Source organism: Oreochromis aureus, unplaced genomic scaffold (genome assembly GCF_013358895.1).
Source record: "Oreochromis aureus strain Israel breed Guangdong unplaced genomic scaffold, ZZ_aureus HiC_scaffold_2_cut, whole genome shotgun sequence".
NCBI classification, from domain to species: Eukaryota; Metazoa; Chordata; class Actinopteri; order Cichliformes; family Cichlidae; genus Oreochromis; species Oreochromis aureus.
In genome coordinates, this window is record NW_024108853.1 from 861,002 (window position 1) to 883,898 (window position 22,897).

Below are 22,897 nucleotides of genomic sequence, written 5' to 3' on the forward strand. Positions count from 1 at the left end.
TAAAGAGTCTTCTATATTCCGAGAAAAGCAGAAAGAACGTTTAAGGAGAACATATAGAGAGTCTTCTATATTCCGAGAAAAGCAGAAAGAACGTATAAGAAGAACATATAGAGAGTCTTCTATATATTCGAGAAAAGCAGAAAGAACGTTTAAGAAGAACATATAGAGAGTCTTCTATATTCCGAGAAAAGGAGAAAGAACGTTTAAGAAGAACATATAGAGAGTCTTCTATATTCCGAGAAAAGGAGAAAGAACGTTTAAGAAGAACATATAGAGAGTCTTCTATATTCCGAGAAAAGCAGAAAGAACGATTAAGAAGAACATATAGAGAGTCTTCTATATTCCGAGAAAAGCAGAAAGAACGTATAAGAAGAACATATGGAAGTTCTGTTGAATTCAGAGAGAAACATAAAGCCTGCATGAGGTCCTATGTATATAAACTATATCAAGAAAGTGAAGAAACACTAGATTTACTATCCTGCGCAAATTTGCGTAACTTCCCTAAACCCAATACCCCCTAGAATTACTGGCTTTTTTATTTTCTGGTGCAAGTCCCGAGGTGTTAAGCACCCCTGCTGAGATTTTCACAGGTCGTCAGCTTGTTTCTCCTACAGCTTTTGTTGTGCAAACCACCCATTGTCCTTGAGGCCTGGCACATTTGCATTTGCTCACTCAGAGTTGCTCAGATCCAAGGCAGGCCAAACCTCTGTGTTACAACTTTCAGAAATGCCTGATAGAAATGCTTCAACTTACTCATGAGATTTTGACCACATTTTTTGCGGAAGTCACAACTATATTGAATGCACGACCGTTGTTGCCAGCTGCAAGAAATGCTGTTCCCTACCAAGGTTCGTTTCAAAGTTTGAAAGACTTTGAAATAAAACAGACTTTGTGTACCCATATATTGTGAATGTCTGTCTTTTGTATGTAGGTTGTAACACAGAGGTTTGGCCTGCCTTGGATCTAAGTAAACAAATGCCAATGTTGCACACACACACACACACACACACACACACACACACACACACACACACACAGCAAATCTGCATTTATTTGTCCCACAAGTGGAAAATCTGCATTGTCATTGCAAAAAAGTGGACAGAGCTCAGTATAGAAAGTGCACTATACAAACAATCTGGAAACATAAATATGGACACGTGTATTCAAAAATATTGGTGTATGTATACACACACACACACACACACACACATATCTATCTATCTCGTGTGTGTGTGTGTATGTATATATATATATATATATACACACATATATATATATATATATATATATATATATATATATATATATATATATATATATATATATATATATATATATATATATATATATATATATATATATGATATAGATGTGTCTGTGTGTATAACTAGACTTTATGGTTTAAGTTCATGAACTTATGGCATTCATTTCAATCCTGTTTGTAAGAGCAATCATGTGTCCTGTTGGTGTCATTGTGGATTGCTGGTCAGAAAGTTTTCTGGTGCCACTAATCAAAGAGACAATGCCCGAGATAGATTCATTTCAATTATGCAACACCTTCGATTTGATGACAGGGACACGCGGGCAGAACGGGTGAAAACAGACAAATTTGCAGCGATCTCCGACATCTGGACACGCTTCAACGAGAACTGTGCTAAGAGTTTCACTCCAGGGGAACACATGACCATAGATGAACAGCTGTTCCCTACCAAGGTTCGTTGTCCATTCACCCAGTATATTGCAACCAAGCCAGACAAATTTGGGATCAAGTTCTGGATGGCCACGGATTTGGACACCAAATATGTCTGCAGTGCATCTCCTTACTTGGGAAAGGACCCCAGTCGTCAGAAGGGAGAGAGGCTGGCAGAGAACATGGTCATGAAACTGATGGAGCCGTTTTTGGATGATGGGAGAAATGTCACAACGGACAATTTCTTTACTTCACTGTCACTGTCGCACAGACTGCTGCAGCGCAAAACAACATTACTGGGCACGGTGAATAAAGTCCGGCGTGAACTTCCTCAACTTGCAAAAGATACTGCAAAGCGAGAGGTATTCTCCACTTCAGTGCTTTTACAGTGTGGTGTAGACGTGTTGGACCAAATGGCACGGATGTATTCTGTAAGATCAGCAACACGCAGGTGGCCAGTAGCGGTTTTCACAATATGCTGGACCTGGCGCCAGTGAATGCCTACATTTTGTACAAGGCATGTACAGGGTGGACAGGCAAAAGAAGATTGTTTCTGCGTCTTCTAGCTCAGCAACTTCGTTGCCGATTCATGCAGCACAAGGAAATCTTAGCACAGAGGCAGGCTGCTGCAGCTGCTGTGCCAGGGACTGTAAAGACAACACAGTGCCAGGTGCAAGAGAGCTGCAACAGGAATCGCAGCAGATTTACCTGTGCAACATGTAAGAAATTCACCTGTGCCAAATGCAGGGATGATGGACACTGGGTCTGCAAACCCTGTAAAGTTTGAAACGCTTTGAAATAAAACAGACTTGTGTACCCATATATTGTGAATGTCTGTCTTTTGTATGTAGGTTGTAACACAGAGGTTTGGCCTGCCTTGGATCTGAGTAAACAAATGCCAATGTTGCGCACACACACACACACACACACACAGCAAATCTGCATTTATTTGTCCCACAAGTGGAAAATCTGCATTGTCATTGCAAAAAAGTGGACAGAGCAAGGTATAGAAAGTGCACTATACAAACATTTATATATATATATACATATATACATATTATATATATATATACATACATAGTTATACACACACATACATAGTTATACACACAGACACATCTATATCATATATACACACACACACATATATATATATGTATGTATATATATATATATATATATATATATATATATATATATATATATATGTGTGTGTGTGTGTATATATGATATAGATGTGTCTGTGTGTATAACTAGACTTTATGCATATTATATAAGGTGTGGCTATATAAATATATAAATATATGTACAACTCTGTGTATATATGTTTATGGACAGGCATGCAGGCAGGTAAGGAAGGAAAGCAGCCTTGCAGGAAGGAAAAACTTGAATCTCTCATGGTTAGGGGTTGGGGAGGGTGTGTTTGCACAACAAAAGCAGGAGAACAATGGAGCTGACGACCTGTGAAAATCTCAGCGGGGTGCCAAGAGGTGTTAAGGTCGGGGGGAATTTACGCAAATCTGCGCAGGCCAGTAAATCTAGTAGTAGGGACTTGCACCAGGGAAAAAAGGCTCAGTAATTCTAGTGTTAAAAAGAAAAAACTATCTTACAGCACTAAACGTTATGGAGAAGAGAGACAATTTCAGCAACAACACAAAGAGAATATGAGAGAACGAATGAGAGTAAAATATTGGAACGTTTTTTCTTTTAGACAGATGCATAATATCAGATGTGCAATGAATATAAAAAGAAAATATCGTCAGATGCATCGACCAGCTGAAAGTTTACAGTCTCATCCAGATAACAGTTTAATGAATGAGGCCATATCTCGTTTCAGATCAAACATTAAGTCAGCACCATCTTATGTTTGTACTGTTTGTCTAAAAGCTTCTTTTCCTAATCAGGTGAAAATCTGCAAAGAGAAAATTACTCAAAACACCCAACTGTAGCTCAGCAGTGTCTAACTGGTAAATTTGTTCATATGTGTGATGAAGCATGTAATAATAACTGCAGCTTTCCTGTTGAGAGAAAAAAGGAGTATATCTGTCACACGTGTCACAGTTCCCTCAAAAGTGGACGCATGCCAAGGCTTGCTGCTGTTAACGGTTTAGAACTGCAGGATATTCCAGCTGAACTGTGTGATCTCAACATTCTGGAGAGACATCTGATTGCCAAATGCATACCATTTGCTAAGATTATTCCTCTTCCAAAGGGCAGACAGAGACTCATACGTGGTAATGTGGTGTGTGTACCATCTGAGGTCCAACAAACAGTTGACTGTTTACCTAGGCTCAGGAACCAATCACAGATAATGAGGATCAAGTTGAAAAGACGACTGTGCTACAAAGGCCATCAGCTGTTCCAGACTGTCACCTGGTCTAAACTGATCCAAGCCCTGCGTAAACTGAAACAGATTCATCCACAGTACACAGATATTGTTATCAGAGATGATGCATTGCTTTGTGATCCCACGTTACCTGATGATGACAGCAGTGATGAAGCCAGCATGGCAAGTGATGATTATGATGAAGCAGATTTAATGGAAATTGACAACTATGAAAAAGATGCCCTTTTGAGTGAAAGTGAGTCTGAAAGTGAACAAGATATTAATATGCAATCCTGTGATGAACAACCAGAAGAACAAAATCCAGAGGAACCAGAAAGTGATTTGAACAATGGAGGTTTTGCTCTAGAAAGTTGCCTGCAGCCTGTAGACATTTCAGAAGAGATTCTCTCTTTCACTGATAACACATATTGTGTGGCTCCTGCAGAAAGAAACAATCCTGTTAGCTTCTTCAGAACTCCTCATTTGGAAGCCATGGCATTTCCTGTGCAGTTTCCTACTGGTCAGAATACACTGGATGAAAAGACGCGTCTTAAACTCACACCAAGTGCTTACTTCAAGTCAAGGCTTTTCAACATTGATGCAAGATTTGCTAAAGATACAAATTACCTGTTTTTCTCACAGTTTGTCACTGAAATACACCTGGCTAATTCCAGCATGACAATACAGCTAAGGAAAGGTAAAACTATGACCAAAGATGGACGCAAAATCACATCAGGAATGTTACAAAGTAAGACAGAAGTAGAGAAGCTGGTAAGAAATAAAGATGCAATCAGATTTATGCAGCCACTCAGAGGAACTCCAGCTTACTGGCAGAAAACTACCAAAGATCTATTCAGTATGGTCCGTCAAATAGGAACACCTCAGTTCTTTGTCACTTTCTCTGCTGCTGAGATGAGATGGCCTGAAGTGATTCAAGCAATAAAGAGACAGCAAGGTGAAGAGGTTGATTTGAAGCCCTGGACTGGTCAGAAAAGTGTGAAATTCTAAGATCAAATCCAGTAACCACCATGCGAATGTTTGATAAGCGTGTTGAGGCTTTGTTCAGAGATTTGCTTTTTCTCCTGCACAGCCCCTTGGTGAAATCATTGATTACTTTTACAGAGTTGAGTTCCAGCACAGAGGTAGTCCACATATACACATGTTACTGTGGATTCGAGAAAAGGTAGAAGTAGATGTGGATGATGACCAAACTGTCTGTGACTTTGTGGACAGATACATCTCAGCTCAACTCCCTGATCCAGAAAAACAACCTGAACTGCACAAAAAGTCGCTGAACTACAAAAGCACAGCAAAACCACACAAAAACATGCTTTAAGAGTGTGAACTCTGGTTGTAGATTTGGGTTTCCAAAACCACCATCCACAAGAACAATGATTGTGAGACAGGATGAGGATTCAGACACTGAAGCTGCAAAAGCCAAGCTCAGACCTTTGTTGAACCTGCTGAAGGAACCTGAAGCTGCTTCCCTCACCATAGAGCAGATTCTGTCACGATGCAACTTGACATTGAATGAGTATGAACAATGCCTCCAAGACATAAACAAGAAAACAGCTCTTATTCTGAAACGTGACCCAAAGGACTGTTGGATCAACAATTACAACCCAGACCTGCTTGAAGCCTGGAACTCTAATTTAGATGTCTCATTAATTTTGAATGCCTATTCATGTATAGAATACCTCTGTAAATATATAACGAAGAAAGAATCTGGCCTTTCTGAATACCTAAAGACAGTTATTGACAACTCTGATAAGAACACGGTCAATGAATGTGATGAAATGAGAGCTGTGATGCAGGCTTATTCAAAAAGAGAGAAATCAGCGCACAGGGTGTGTGTGACTCGTGTCTGTGGCCTAAAAATGAAAAAATGTTCCCGCAGTGTTGTATTTGTACCAACAGATGATAACCCGGTAAAAATGAGTCGCCCGATGAGCTACCTGGAAACCACAACACATGACAGTTGTAATATTTGGATGACAAGTTTGGCTGATAAATACAAATGCAGACCTGAGACACCAGAATATGAGGAAATGTCGCTGGCTGATTTTGCTGCCTTGTGCCGGTTGGTGAGTGGTCCAAATGAAGGAAAAGATGTGCTTCCTCTTCTAAACCAGCTTGGATTTGTACAAAGGCGAAAGAATGATAAACCAGCTATAATCAGGTATTACCACTGTTCACAGGAAAAAGATCCTGAGCAATATTATGGACGACTGTTGAGACTTTACCTTCCACACAGATCAGAGCAGGAACTGAAACCACAAGGGTTCCAAACCTATCAGTCCTTCTACAACTCAGGTTTTGTACGACTTCCATGTTCAGACCACAGTGAGTCTGTGAAAAGGGTTGTGAAGAGAAATAAAGACAAGTATGAGAAGAACTCTGAGGATATTGAGAGTGCACTGGAAGAGTTTGAACAAAATAGGGATGTTGTGATTGATGAATGGTGTAATCTTGCTCCTGAATCTGAAGTTGTGAGGCTGCAATGTGATGAGAATCTTCCTGAGAGACATTCTGATGATGAGAACGAACAGGAAAATGTTCCCGACTACAGTCGTCAGTCTGATGCTGTAACAGAGATCAGAGCCATCAGAGAACAACCTGCAGTCGATCCAGCTGTGGTACGTGTAATGTATCAGAATCTGAACCAGAAGCAGGCCTGCGTGTTCTATGCCATAAGAGACTGGTGTATTCAGCGAGTTTGTGGTTTGAACCCAGACCCATTTTCTTCTATGTCAACGGTGGTGCAGGAACTGGAAAGTCACATCTGATTAAATGTATTCACTCTGAAGCATCAAAGATCCTGAGCAGACTGCCTTCTAATGCAGAAGAAGCTGACATATCAAATCCAACTGTTTTACTGACGTCATTTACCGGGACAGCAGCTTTTTCTATCAATGGCTCTACGTTACATTCCCTACTCAAACTACCCAGGAGTCTGAAACCACCCATTCAAGGACTTGGTAACCAACTGGATGAAGTCAGATGTGAGCTTATAAATGCTGAAATTATTGTTATTGATGAGATTTCAATGGTTTCAAAACCCTTTTTGCTTATGTGGATGCAAGACTGAAACAAATCAAAGGCACTCAGAGACCTTTTGGTGGAATGTCAGTTTTAGCTGTTGGAGATTTTACCAGCTGCCACCAGTGCGACAGTCTAAACCTCTCTGTGTTTATGATCCAGAACAGATTGACCTATGGCAGGAACATTTTCAGATGATAACTCTAACCGAGATCATGCGTCAGAAAGATGATGTGGCCTTTGCAGAGATGCTGAACAGGATTAGAGTCAAAGAAAAGACAGATGAGCTTTCTCAGTGCGACAGAGATTTGTTGTCACAGGCTGTGACTGCACCAGAAGAATGTCCAATCGAGGTCTTACACATTTATGCCACCAACAAGAATGTTGAATCCCACAACACAGATGCGCTCAAGAAGCTTCATTCAAACATTATAATCATCAATGCAGACGATTTCCAGAAGGATAAACGTACAGGCAGAATGGCACGAAGAGACAAACCATTTACAGGTGGGCGAAATGATTTACCCGACACCCTGAATGTTGCTGAAGGAGCCCGAGTGATGCTGACCAGAAACTTGGACACACTAAACGGTTTGGTCAACGGTGCTTTTGGTATACTGATAAAGGTGGTGAGATCTGAAAATGATGGACACATAATTAAACTGGGGCTCAGAATGGACAACCGGCAGCCTATGAGACACAACCGCAGTGCTAATGCAGCATCTGATGATCTGGTTTACATTGAAAGAGCAGAGGAGAGTCTGAAGTATAAAGGGGCGGTACGCAGACAGTTTCCTGTAAAGCTAGCATTCGCCTGCACAATTCACAAAACTCAGGGTCTTACAACACAGACAGCTGTAGTTTCAATGAAGAACATTTTTGAACCAGGTATGGCTTATGTTGCTCTCAGCAGGGTGACGTCTCTCAGTGGACTCTATTTGCAGGACTTGGATGAGAACAAGATTTATGCCAATCCCGAGGTAACTGCAGCGCTCCAAACCATGAGACAAGCCAGCGTTGAGGAAATGATGCCTCTTCTTCAGGTCAGAGAAACAGCCAGCAGACCTGACATTCTTACACTGATCCATCACAATACGGAGGGTTTGCCATCTCACATCAGTGACATCAAGAGTCATCATGAAATGTGTTTAGCAGATGTTTTGTGTCTCACAGAGTCTCACCTCCAAGGCTCCTTTGTTGCAGACAGTCTTCATTTGGACGGCTACACCATGTTCAAACGCAACAGACATGTGTCCTACACAAACTTTCCTCACATGGCCAGCAGAAGTGGTGGTGGAGTTGTTGTGTATTGAGGAATCATTTTCAGGTTCAGGTAAAACAGTATCTGCATAATGTCACTGATCTTGAGTTCTTAGTGTTGAAGGTTCAGGCTCCATTCCCTGCGCTCATTGCTGTTGTGTACAGACCTCCTGACTACAGTTTGGCACCGTTCATGCAAAACTTGGTAAGTCTTTTAGATTCACTTGAAATAATGGACTGTCACCCAATAATTGTGTGTGGAGATTTTAATGAGAACCAGTTGCAGAGTGGAAGAAAACAGATTCTGGAGCAGTTTCAGTCTAGAGGGTATTCACAGCTGATCACTTCTGCCACTACAGACAAGAACACCCTGCTTGACCTCATTTTTATTTCTCAGCCACAGCAGAATCTTCATTCAGGTGTCCTGAGGACATATTACAGTTACCACAACCCTGTGTTTTGTGTCCTGTCCTCCAGCCAATCATGAAGTCGTCTGGTGAGTTTTGAAACAATTACAGATCATGTTTGTTACAGAGTTTATTGTTTGTAGAGCATGAAAAAGATTTTTCATTGAAAAACGTGTCTTCCCTACTCTGTCTGTAAGAAGACCCTTTCTTATTGCAATGTTATTAATCATTTCACCAAATCATGGCTGTACTTCATGCAGAGCCGGGAGATCTGCTTTCTGTTATCATGAACCTCAGATCTGAAAAATGCTGCAAAAAGTATTAAACGGACATAACTTATTTTTTATTCTCATGTTTTAAATGACTAAATCTACTAATGCATTTTTTCATGGATGTTAATTGTCATCTCCTTTTTGGATACTTTTTTTACTCTGACGTATGTATCTCAACAAACGAGAGCTTCCCCTCAAAGGGCTTTCAAATATGAAATAGTAAATAAATAAATCCCAGATAAATGCAGGTATTTATTATGGGTCACATGAATAAATACAGACAATTATATTTTCTTGATTATAGTAAATTTTGTAGAATCAAATGTTTTTGGGATGAATGAGTTTTTGCTAATCATGTTTTACGGTAAAAAATATTAAAAGTTTTAAACTATCTTTAGGCTACCAGAGATGTCTATAATGATACATTATGTAGAGAAAAACATTTTTACAGCTTACAGAATATATATTAAATCTGATTTAGAAGTACATGGAAAGTTTCTGCATCCATTTTCTGACTTGGCCTTTATCCGGGTGGGTTTGGGTTTGGGTGGATAAAGGCCAAGTCAGAATTCTCTGAGCAGCTGGAAAAAGCTGCTAATAAACAAAGACATCAGAAAGCGGGGCTTTAGGTGTAGCCCCGCTTTCTGACGCACTAATTAGATTTAGTAACTGACACCCCATACCAGCATTACATAGACACTTGGGGGCTGAGATGGGTGGGTGGTGTTAAAAGCACTTTATGTTTTGTAGATGTATTTTTTTCAGACAGGGCACACAGTCCTGTTTCCTTTGTGGCAAAACCTTCAAGCTTCACCATCCTCAGCTGAAACAACAACATCTTAACACCATCTTCATGAACTGCTGAGCCAAACCTGATCCATCAGTGCTGGACTGCACAGATAACTACATGCCACAAGGAGACTGCTGTTTCATGAACTGCCTTACCAGTGTGTCTTCAATGGAGAAGATGACACACCCATCACCTTACCTCCTGCCTGATCTGGAGACCATCATCATGCTGCCACACTACACACCTCTGAGACCATCAATGATGACTGATACTGAGGAAACTGTATTTCCTGTCAGAGATGCTCAGTGATCCTCAGAGCAGAGAGAGGTACAATTCTTTATCTTTGATAAAAATGTCATTGCTTTTAATTCATTTAATTAATTTAAATCCTGTTTATTGCATAAAGAATTAGACACAAATGATTATACTTGTTGACACTTTTTGAGTTTTAATTCACATTATGGATTACAAATCTATGCTTTTTCTACTCTGTCTCTCTGTGCAGGTATTGCTGTCTTCTGAGTTCTTCAGTGTCCCAACTGAGACATTCAAACCTCATTGCAGAGCTCATGTCTTTCCTCACCATCATGTGAGTGTGAGATTGCTCTGGATTCTGGTTATGTGGCCTGCAGCACCTAAGGTATTTCAAAATTGTCCATTTTATAACTTATTTGTAGTTTTTAGGCCTTAACACAAATAAAATGTTCCTTTTTCTGTATTTTTTAGAACAAGCTCGTACAGTGTGGCTGCATTCCAGCTTCTTAGACTCTACGCAAGTGGACAGAGTATCAGTGTTTGACCACTCTTACAGACACCGACTTCTGTCAACTCACTGCTACTGAGCAGGCACCTCACTCCAGGAAGACAGAGGGCTGCAAGCCTGTCATCGTTTCCAGTGTGGCTTTGAATTCTTGGGGTAGTATCAGATTTTTCCCACAAATATTCAAAGGTAACACTTATTTTAAGCTTAGTTATTAAATCAAAAGTCTTCCCTTTTGTTAATTTTTTTATTTTTTATTTTTTTGTTTGTTTGTTTTCTTTTAGATTTATATGCAGTGATCGGATGTGGTGGAGCTTTGTTAGCTGTGTGTAAAACATCTGTTTGTGATGATATTTACAATGAGGCTTTAAGGTGACAGTTTCCATGTAATTTCAGTCCTTTTACTAAGCAAAAACATGTTTGCAATTAACATATTTTTTTCAGTTTTGTCTTTTGGATTTATGGTTAACATTCCTCTGTGACAGCAAATACTAAACTGGTCCAAGTAACCAGCATATCATTGGTCAAAGGCAAAAGGACCACATGTCACACTAGCAAGGAATTTTTGACTGTGTTTGTGTCACCAGATTTAACAAACAATATCAGACATATGAAACTGAACTCTGGATTAATGTGCAGATGTTTTTGTGTTTTTTTTTATTGTTGAATAATTATTTTGTAGGACAAACCGAATCTATTTACCCAAACAATGTAATTTGTTTGGGTAAATAGTGGATTAATATATCTAAGTCTATAAGTATAGCAAGCTGAATTCATACAAACACACAGCTCTAAATCTTGAATTGTAGGATGTACAAAATGATCATGTGATTATTATGGACATTTAAATAACTATATCTATTGAACCATTACACATATTCTTTATAGAAATTACACAATCTCAAAATGTGAAAAAGAAAATGTTTAAGAGAATAAATAATGTGTGTTTGTATGAATCCTGCCTTAGTATGGGGTGTCAGTAACTACATTAGTATAGACTAGGTCTAACAGTGGTTTTCCACATCTGCTCTAATATATATAGATAATGGGTCAGACATATAAAGTCATTTTGAAAAGTCCATAAAGGTCACATCCATTTATATGTGTTCCTCTTTATCATTTTATATCAGGTCACACAGCTGACTTTTGTTTTGATCAGAGTAGAACCATAACATTCATGCTAATGGTTCTACTGTTTACAGTTACTTTATGATGGATTTCATCCTGGTCACAGCACTATGTGAAAAGCTGTTAGAGGTAAAGTTAACCCAATTAATACCTCATCATAAGTCACTCTCTAACGCAGGGCAGTGATTATTTTTCACTGTAATATATTCCACAACAATGTTCTTTATTTGATCCCTGTTTCTTTAAATATGCACATCGATTGTTCAGCTGTGTGACTCTCTACACCTCAAATATATCACAATGTGGACTTCATTTCGACAGTATTTTGTAGATTGGTACCATATTTATCATAAAATCAGGAAACTGTAAACTAATTGAAAAAATGAAGCTTGTGAAAATTTTAACGTGGCATTGGAACATGTTGTTTATCCTTGCCAAATGGTATTTACACAAAATTCCAGCAAATCAGAGGATATATTTTTGTCTCTCACTTGCTGTTTATATGTGTATATTTTTATAGTTAATAGCCTATCATGTGTTTGCGCATCTTAGGGCCATAAACATAAACATGGCAAACAAGGATATGTTCACAATTCTAACATATGCTTCAATTGTTTGTATAGATGTTAGATCCATTTGATTTGCATTTTCTATTAATATTTTTCTGTTTATCCCAAATGGGATTTTTATTTCTGTATGCCATTATTGTAATCATTGGAAACAACTGAGTAAATATTTTGTATCATATGTTTCTAAAAATATTTGAATGTTCTACTTTTCTACTACTGGTTTTCTACTTTCTAAACTTTCTTCCACTCTTTGGCATTTCAATAACATTATTTTTGGGTGTTTTTATCTCTGACCGCAGCATCTTGTGCATTTATTACCTAAATGTTGTTTGTGTGGGTCTTGTTTTTTTTGTTTGTTTGTTTTTTTGTTGCCATTTTTAGATTTCACCAGCTGTGTAAACTCTGTTATTTTACCTTGGTTTTGTTCCACATCAGTTTATCTGCTGGCTGATTTTCTTCCTTTTCTAATGTATCTGGTAATTTTTAACAGTTAAACAAGTAACTTTGAAGTTACTTCAGCCTTTTCAGCTGTTATCTGTTGACAGTTTTTGCCTCATTATTACATTTCTGCAAAATTATAGCAGTTCTGATAACTTGTAATATTTCTGCCAAGTTTTTAATTTTCTACTAAATTATATTATTTTTGCTAGGTTACACTACTTTTGTTTATTATGTTATGTTATGTTAATTTATGTTATTCTTAATTATTTTATTTCTGCTAAGTTGTAGCTTCTGGTAAACTACAACATTTCTGCTGAATTGTTATGTTTCTTCTAAGTTATTGCATTTCTGCTAAGTTATTACATTTTTGTTAACCTAATGTTGTCCTGCAACGTAATTAAATTTCAACAACTTTTTAAACACTGACTTTGATTTCTTCAGCTTCTTCAGCTATTTTCAACTATTTTCAGGAGACAGCTTTAGCTTTACAGCATCCACACTGCATTTTCGCAGGAAATGCAAATTTTTCTAGTTGTGTGGATGCTTTATGCATCCACACTATTGAGTTCCTGTTTCTCTTTATTATGTGTGCCTATGCCAAGAGGCACACATATTACTATTCGTCGGATTTATTATTCTTATTATGTGTGCCTATGCCAAGAGGCACACATATTACTATTCGTCGGATTTATTATTCTTATTATTATTATTATTATTATTATTATTTTCCTTTTTCCGCCTGAAATTTTGCAGTGTATCTCGACCCGCAGTTTTGAGACAAGCTTCATATATGTTACCTCATTTTGTGCGGCTGGATCTGGAATGGTGTGCTATGACTTTTGGTGTTTATGAATATTATAGTTTTTAAATATTAATATTTTAGTGAAAATTTTCCGCGCTCCTCTGCCAAACAGTTTTGACAATAGGGGTACATATGTTACATCATTTTGTGCGGCTGGAGCTGGGCTAGTATGGTGTGACTTTTGGTGTTTATAACTTTTATAGTTTTTGAAATATTTAGATTTTAGTGCAAATTTAGGCCAATTTCTAGGCTCCTGAGAAAGATTCTGCTTTTGGCACCATAGAAACAGACTTCATTTGTGGTGTCTTGGCTCTCTCTAGTGGTATACCGGGAGTAGTACAGCCGAAAAGATTTATCCTTGTGTTGAAAACTCCATATCCCACAATTCATATGCGCCTCTACAGAGTGAACAATGGCGGCCACCACTTCGTTTTATATGTCTTTTATTCGTGTTTCTAGGTCACAAAATAAACTTTTAAGATATTTTCAGGCGAGAATGTAGGTGTGTAAACTTCAAATATCTGCTTGTTTTATCAAGACATCCCATATTTAGCGACAGTGCTGTGACGACGTCGGTCCTGCCTGACAGCCAGCCGGCTACCTAGCTAGCTGCCGCACTTGGCTGCAAATGGATAGCGAGGGACTCTCTCTGTCGTTTCAATCGTGGATCAGGGAAAGCGAAGGCAGGAGCGTGAGGTGAACTGAATTTCAGGTAAGAAGTTATGAACTGCACTCTATTTGGGTCAGATATAAACCGAGTTTAGGTGTAGTTTGTTTTCATTGTGCTGACTTTTTACAATCAATCGTACGTGCGTGCTAGCTAGCACGACGGAGTTTAATACAGCTGTGTGCGTGCTAAGTTACTGACGTTATTTTATTCATAAGGGTTCGTTCGTAGAGTTGCCGTACAAAGCGGAATAGTGCCACATTCAGAGAAAATATTACGATTTATTCTGTCGTTTCTGAAGCCTCCCTGTCATTCTCTGCCTGTTGCAACTTCAATCATGAAACTGATCAATGATCGGCTTTTCGCTCTTGTTTGTTTATCGCCTAAACAACAGCTGCGTTTAAGCTTGATCAGCTGTTGTTAGAATTCATTTGCTTCTAATTTCTAGTATCAGCTGATGTCGATGTGGAAAAAATAACTGAGTTGTTTGGTGGTGGAGCTACAACAGAGGGCAGCTATCCACCGGTGTGTGACAGAAAGGACATGCCATGAACGAGACATAAAAAGGCGGTGAGGCTACCGCCGATCGACGGTGTTTGCTAATGCGGAGGTCAATCGTGGATCAGGAAAGCGAAGGCAGGAGCGTGAGGTGAACTGAATTTCAGGTAAGAAGTTATGACCTGCACTCTATTTGGGTCAGATATAAACCGAGTTTAGGTGTAGTTTATTTTCGTTGTGCTGACTTTTTCAATCACTTACAATAACTTGTACTGCGTGCTAGCTAGCACGAGGGAGTTTGTATACAGCTGTGTGCGCGCTAAGTTACCGGTGTTACCGATGTTGAACTTTATGACAGCCTCCCCTGTCATTCTCTCGCCTGTTGAAACTTCAGTCATGAAACTGATCAATGATCGGCTTTTCTCTCTTGTTTGTTTATCGCGCTAAACAACAGCAGCATGTTTAAGCTTGATCAGCTGTTGTTAGAATTCATTTGCTTTTAATTTCTAGTATCAGCTGATGTCGATGTGGAAAAAATAACTGAGTTGTTTGGTGGTGGAGCTACAACAGAGGGCAGCTATCCACCGGTGTGTGACAGAAAGGACATGCCGCGAAGGAGACATATGAGGCGGTGAGGCTACCGCCGATCGACCGGTGTTTGCTAACGCGGAGGTCAATCGTGGATCAGGGAAACCAAGGCAGGAGCGTGAGGTGAACTGAATTTCAGGTAAGAAGTTATGAACTGCACTCTATTTGGGTCAGATATAAACCGAGTTTAGGTGTAATTTATTTTCGTTGACCTTTACAATCGTACTGCCACGGGAGTTTATATACAGCTGTGTGCGCACTAAGTTACTGACGTTGGACTTTATTTTATTCATTAGGGTTAGTTCATAGAGTTGCCGTGCCGTAAAAACGGAATCGTCCCACATTCAGAGAAAACATTATGATTTATTCTGTCGTTACGAAGCCTCCCCTGTCATTCTCTCGCGTGTTGAAACGTCAATCATGAAACTGATCAATGATCGGCTGTTCGCTCTTATTTATCGCGCTAAACAACAGCAGCACGTTTAAGCTTGATCAGCTGTTGTTAGAATTCTTTTGCTTTTAATTTCTAGTATCAGCTGATGTTTGCTGGAGCATGAAGATGAAATCAGGAGATGTCCTTACTGAATCATCAGAGCTGAACTGGTGATGGAGAAACAGGTTTACACTTTAGGTGACATGAATGAGTTGAAGGAAGTTATGAGTTGTTTCTGAGAGACAAAGACCAAGCTCCTTTTTGTGTAGCTGACAGCTGGTAACTGTGCAGGGGCAGCTAGGGCATTAACAGAGAAAGGTGGACACAAAGATATACTTTTCTTTCTTACTCTCATATAAAATATTTAGCTTTTATTAAATAGTTATCTGAATCTCACAACCAAAGTTTGTATAATAATACACAAGATTGGCTGTAGACCATTGTTCATAATTCAGAACACTGTGTAAAAATAACAAAAACAAAAAGTGAATGCATGTGTGAAAAGTGGTCCATAATGTAATGCTTCAAAGCGTGTTCATGCAAACATTGTCGGGTCTGCCGTGGTACAATGGGACTTCTGCTCATGAACCTGTGTGCACGTCTGCAAATCGGCGCTGTACTAAGTAACTTCATCTTTACACAAAACTGTAAGCTGTCATCTGTGAAGCGTGAGCGGTGTTTGTTTTACCATAGTTCATGGTGGAGAATGGCTGCTCTTCTGAGTTTTGCTCTCTGTAGCCGTATGAATGGCAAACTACAGTGATTAGCAGCGGCATAGGCACACATAAAATTTCTTCTGAAATTTTCACTTTCTAGTTATTATTATTGTGTGGATGCTTTAAGCATCCACACTATTGAGTTCCTGTTTCTCTTTATTCTTTATACTTTATTATTATTATTCTAGTTGCCACTTTTTCACTTTTTTGGCACTTAACTACTTCCACAATTTTCAGCCGATTTTCACCGTTCAAATTTTAAACTATTCTGCTATTTCTGCTAATGATCGCTATATCTTTTGGTGTTTATTACTGTTATACTTTTTAAAATATTCTACTTTTTTCCTTTAATTTGTCCCATTGAAATGAATGGGAAACTTCTGCAATTCTGCTAAATTTTGCTTGTTTTTGAAACTTAACTACTTTTTCCTACTTTCACGTAGAACAACCATTCAAACTTTAAAATGTTCTCAAATTATTGGGCTATTCAGGAATAAATCAGATTTTTCAAATCTTTTACCGTTTTATTTTTATGCCTCTTAAAGTTTTGAGTTGGAAAATTGTGATTTTTCACAAAATACATGCGTTGTTATGGTTGCTATGCACTTGGCTTCCAGTGTGCCACTGTAGGTTTCGCAGTCTTCTCTTCATGTCCGAACAACTTCTTGCTACTTGCTCAATTTTCACTCAACTTCCACAAATTATACATCAAAACGTAGGTATTTTTGCTGGCTTTCCGAAAATGTCACCATCATTGTTGTGAGACTTATAGAATTTTGGCAAATCTCCTCAGAGCAACACAAAGTCTGAAAACTCTCCATAGAAAGTCAATGGAGAGTTTGTTCAAAATCACCGCTTGATTTCTGTAATGAGAGGCATATTCGAATCGTCATATCTCCTTAACGAAGCGAAGTTAAAACATGAGGCTTGTCCCAGTATATCTTCAGACACTCCTGACGCTCACAATTCAAGAATTTTTTCTCACCTATTACCGTTCTGAGATGAGTTACACTTGTTTGAGCGTAGGAAATTCGTCCTTCGCTCAGATTTCTTCAGATTTCAAACTCTGGAAATGAACCACTTTTTTCTCTCGTCATAACTTTTGTTGGATTTCCACAGAGACCTGAAAATTTCCATGATTGTTCACCAAAGCCTGCTGTCTCTTACGGTGAAAGAATGATATCAATACTCCAAATAGATTTAGAGTTAGAAAGCGTTGTTTGAGGGCAAGTCAAGGCAGTTTTTGCTTTGCTCTACTCAGTTATGGTGCATTAGAAGTCAAATATCTTTAATAATTCATATTTTAATGATACATTGTCAACACTTTAAGATTCCCCATCTCTTCTGAACAAAACGGTGTAAGAATGACCGTTCTAGCCCCTATAGTTAGGAAATTATGGTCATTTGTTTGAGGGGAGTCGTCATTATGAGAAATAGACTGCAAAAATCCTGTGTCTCTCTGTGCTGCATGCACCTGTTTTGGCGGGAAAAAGTGCACAGCCTCTCTGATTGGTGGATTTAAATTCAGCAGCTCCCAGGCTGCTTGACTGAGCTAGAAACTTACTTTCTCTCCTGTGTGTGTGTGTGTGTGTGTGTGTGTGTGTGTGAGAGAGAGAAAGAGAGGCGAGACAGAGTTTTTATGGGAGCATCTTATTGTATGATTTAAATTCAATATATTTAGACTGGTTGACTGAATTTGATCCTGTGTGTGTCTCTCTGTGCATGTGTGTTTCCATATGTTTCCATATTTCTGATTGTGTGACTGTTACACTTTTTTTTTGCTCAGTTTTTTTTCATTTAACAAGTACATTTGAAGGACCCTTAGCATGTTCAGCATTTTTCAGCTGTCCATTTTGCTTTTCCAGTTTTTCTGTTTAAGTTATTACTATTGTGCTGAATCATACTATTTCTGCTATTTTATAAGATTTGTGCTAAATATAGTATTTCTACCCAGTATAGTATTTCTGATTAATTATAGTTTTTCTACCAAATCATATTACAGTATTTTTGCTTTTTATACCATTTTATAGGATTTTTATATTGCTTAATATAGTATTTCTGCTTTTTATAGGATTTGTGCTTAATATAGTATTTCTGCTTTTTATAGGATTTGTGCTTAATACAGTATTTCTGCTAAATGTAGTATTTATGCTTAATCACACTATTACTATATATTTCTGCCAGCTTCCCAGCCAGCCAATCATATCTGAGGTCTGCAGTTTCTTCTCTCGTCATATCTCAGCGACGGATGTACAAAGAGTAATGAAAATCGCAGTCAAAGTACACCAAAGTCCGCTGATTCACCCAGTACAAGAATTATGCTCCTAGTCCACCTAGTTTTGGAGTTACACGATGTTTTGTAACTCCAAAAATGGCGCTCTTTGCCTCACACCGCGATCTAATTCTGACTGCTCATCACCCTGTTTCCCAAGTGCTCACTGTCTTTCCCAGTGGCGCAGCTGGTAATGACACAGGTCTGCAACCCAAAAGTCATGGGTTCAACTCCACCTTGGACAACATGTTTTTGCCCTACAAATTAATACACTATCACAGACCACTAATTCATATTCATCATTTATTACAATTCTCAAAACTTTTTACCAGCTTTTCTAATATGGACCTCACATTCTTCTTAACACTCCATGGCACAAATACTCTTCCCTTTAGGCTCTGTGATGTGTGTGTGTATCAATATTTCTCCCATTTTAAAGTATTACTCCTCCATAATTGATTTCTCTTAAATCAAAGTACTTTTACTACATCTTAGTACTTCTGCTCAATCATAGTATTTCTGCTAAATCATGGTTTTTGTGCCAAGTCATCAGAATCATGTTTATTGGCCAAGTATATGTGCATACAAATACAAGGAATTTGGTTCCGGTAGATGGTGGCTCTCGAGCACAGCAATGTAAATCACACACACACACACACACACACACACACACACACACGTATCTATATATACATTGCACATGCATACACATACATACACAAAGCTGTGTAAACCAACTATAAATAACTAATCTAAACGTATATACATAAAATACAGAAATGAAATGAGGTGGAATGAATACTACAGAATGTACATAAGGTGCAGTTGCAGTCTGGCAGTGGGAGGAGTGTGACAGTTCAACTGTTTAGAAGGGAGATGGTGAGGGAAAGAAACTGTTCCTGTGTCGGGTGGTCCTGGTCTGCAGGCTTCTGTACCGCCTGCCAGAGGGCAGCAGATCAAAAAGTCTGTGTCCAGGGTGTGAGGGGTCTGTGATGATTTTCCTGCCCGTTTCCTGGTTCTTGAGAGGTACAGATCCTGGATGGAGGGCAGGGGGCGCCGATGATCCTTTCTGCTGCCCGTACAGTCCGCTGCAGTCTGCACCTGTCCTGTTTAGTGGCTGCACCATACCAGACTGTGATGGAGGAGCACAGGACAGACTCAATGACTGCAGTGTAGAGCTGGATCAGCAGCTCCTGTGGAAGACTGTACTTCCCCAGTTGTCTCAGGAAGTACATCCTCTGCTGGGTCTTTTTGAGGATGGAGTTGATGTTGGTCTCCCACTTCAGGTCCTGGGAGATGGTGGTACCCAGCAACTTGAAGATCTCCACAGTCGACACAGGGCTGTCTGATATGATGAGGGGGGCAGAGTTGAGGGATGTCTCCTGAAGTCCACTGTCATCTCTACAGTTTTAAGAGTGTTCAGCTCCAGATTGTGCTGACTGCACCAGAGTACCAGCCGCTCAACTCATCATAACATTTGTGTTATGTTATAGTATTACTACTAAGTGGAGAAATTTCTAAAATGTTACAGTATATGTGCTGATTACAGTTTCTGTATAATAGAATTTTGGCAAATCTCCTCACACCAACACAAAGTCTGAAAACTGCATAGAAAGTCAATGGAGAGCTTGTTCAAAATCTCCACTGGATTTCTCTAATGAGAGGCATTTTCAAATCGTCATATCTCAACGCAGCAAATTTAAGACATGAGGCTTGTGCCAATATATCTTCAGACACTCCTGATGCTCACAATTCAAGAATTTCTTTCTCACCTATTACCATTTGGCCATGAATTGGGTTTGTTTGAGGGTAGGAAATTCATCTCTCGCTCAGATTTCTTCAGATTTCAAACTCTGGAAATGAACCACTTTTTTTCTCTCGTCATATCTTTTTGATGGATTTCCACAGAGACCTGAAAATTTCCATGACTGTTCACCAAATCCTGCTGTCTCTTACGGTGAAAGAATGATATCGATACTCCAAATAGATTTAGAGTTAGAAAGCATTGTTTGAGGGCAAGTCAAGGCAGTTTTCGCTTTGCCTCTACTCAGTTATGGTGCATTAGAAGTCAAATATCTTCAATAATTCAGATTTTAATGATAAATTGTCAACACTTTAAGATCCCCCATCTCTTCTGAACAAAACGGTGTAAGAATGACTGTTCTAGCCCCTACGGTTAGGAAATTATAGCCATTTGTTTGAGGGGAATCCTCACTATGAAAAATAGACAGCACAAATCCTGTCTCTGTGCTGCGTGTGTGTAAAAACAGGTGCACCTGTTTTGGCGGGAAAAAGTATACAGCCTCTCTGATTGGTGGATTCAAATTCAGCAGCTCCCAGGCTATTTGGCTGCTGCTGCTGCTGTGTGTGTGTGTGTGTGTGTGTGTGTGTGTGTGAGAGAGAGAGAGAGAGAGAGAGGCGAGAGAGGCGTTTTTATGGGAGCATCTTATTGTATGATTTAAATTCAATATATTTAGACTGGTTGACTGAATTTGATGCTGTGTCTCTCTGTGCTTGTGTGTTTCCATATGTGTCCATATTTTTGATTGTGTGACTGTTATACTTTTTTTTTGCTGATTTTTTTTTCATTCAACAATTACATTTGAGGGAGCCTTAGAATGTTCAGCATTTTTCAGCTGTTCATTTTGCTTTTCCAATTTTTCTATTTCAGTTATTACTATTGTGCTAAGTCATAGCATTTCTGCTGTGTGTGTGTGTGTATGACAGAGAGAGAGAGAGAGAGAGAGAGAGAGAGAGCCTTTTATGGGTGTATCTTATTGTGTGCCTACTGGTGGTGGTCAGAGGGCCCGGTGGCGCCAGTGTCCAGCAGCCTCGCCTCTGTCAGTGCGCCCCAGGGTGGCTGTGGCTACAACGTAGCTTGCCATCACCAGTGTGTGAATGGGTGAATGACTGGATATGTAAAGCGCTTTGGGGTCCTTAGGGACCATAAAAGCGCTTATATAAATACAGGCCATTTACCATGTCCATATTTGTAATTGTGCAAGTTATTACTATTATGCTAAATTATAGTATTTCTGCTACTTTTTGGTATTTGTGCTAAATACAGTATTTCTGCTAAATCTTAGTATTATTGCTTAATCATATTATTTGAGCAAAATCATAGTATTTGAGCATATTCTTTCTATTTGTGTCATAGCATAGTATATTTGCTGAATTACAGCATTTCTGCTATGTTGTAGTATTTGTCCTAAATCACAGTATTTGTGCAATGTTTAGGTATTTTTGTTTAAATAAAGCATCTATGTAATCTTGTACCATGGTTGCTAAAATCCTGTATTTCTGAAAAGTTATCTTGTTTCTGCTAAGTTACAATATTTATTCTAATTTCTGCTGCTAAGTTCTGCTATGTGATTGTATTTCTGCCAAGTATTATGTTTTCTTTACGTTATTGCAGTTCTGCTATGTAATTACATTTTTGCTAAGTTCTTATGCTTCTGCAAAGTTATTACAATTTTTGCAAAGGTTTTACAATTTCTGCAACTTTTCAGCTTTTTCAGCTAGTTTCAGCTGACAGCTTCAGCTTTACAGCATCCACACTGCATTTTCGCAGGAAATGCAAATTTTTCTAGTTATTATTATTCTCCATCTTCCGCCTAAATTTCGCACGTATCACGCCCGCAGTTTTGAGAAAAGCTTCATATATGTTACCTCATTTTGTGCGGCTGGATCTGGAATGGTGTGCTATGACTTTTGGTGTTTATGACTATTATAGTTTTTTAAATATTAATATTTTAGTGAAAATTTTCCGCGCTCCTCTGCCAAACAGTTTTGACAATAGGGGTACATATGTTACATCATTTTGTGCGGCTGGAGCTGGGCTAGTATGGTGCGACTTTTGGTGTTTATAACTTTTATAGTTTTTGAAATATTTAGATTTTAGTGCAAATTTAGGCCAATTTCTAGGCTCCTGAGAAAGATTCTGCTTTTGGCACCATAGAAACAGACTTCATTTGTGGTGTGTTGGCTCTCTCTAGTGGTATACCGGGAGTAGTACGGCCTAAAGGGTGCCATGCTTGGTGAAAACTACATATCCCACAATTCATAGCATGCCTCTACCGAGTCAAACAATGGCGGCCACCACTTCGTTTTATATGTCTTTTATTCGTGTTTCTAGGTCACAAAATACACTTTTAAGATATTTTCAGGCGAGAATGTAGGTGTGTAAACTTCAAATATCTGCTCGTTTTATCAAGACATCCCATATTAGCGACAATTCTC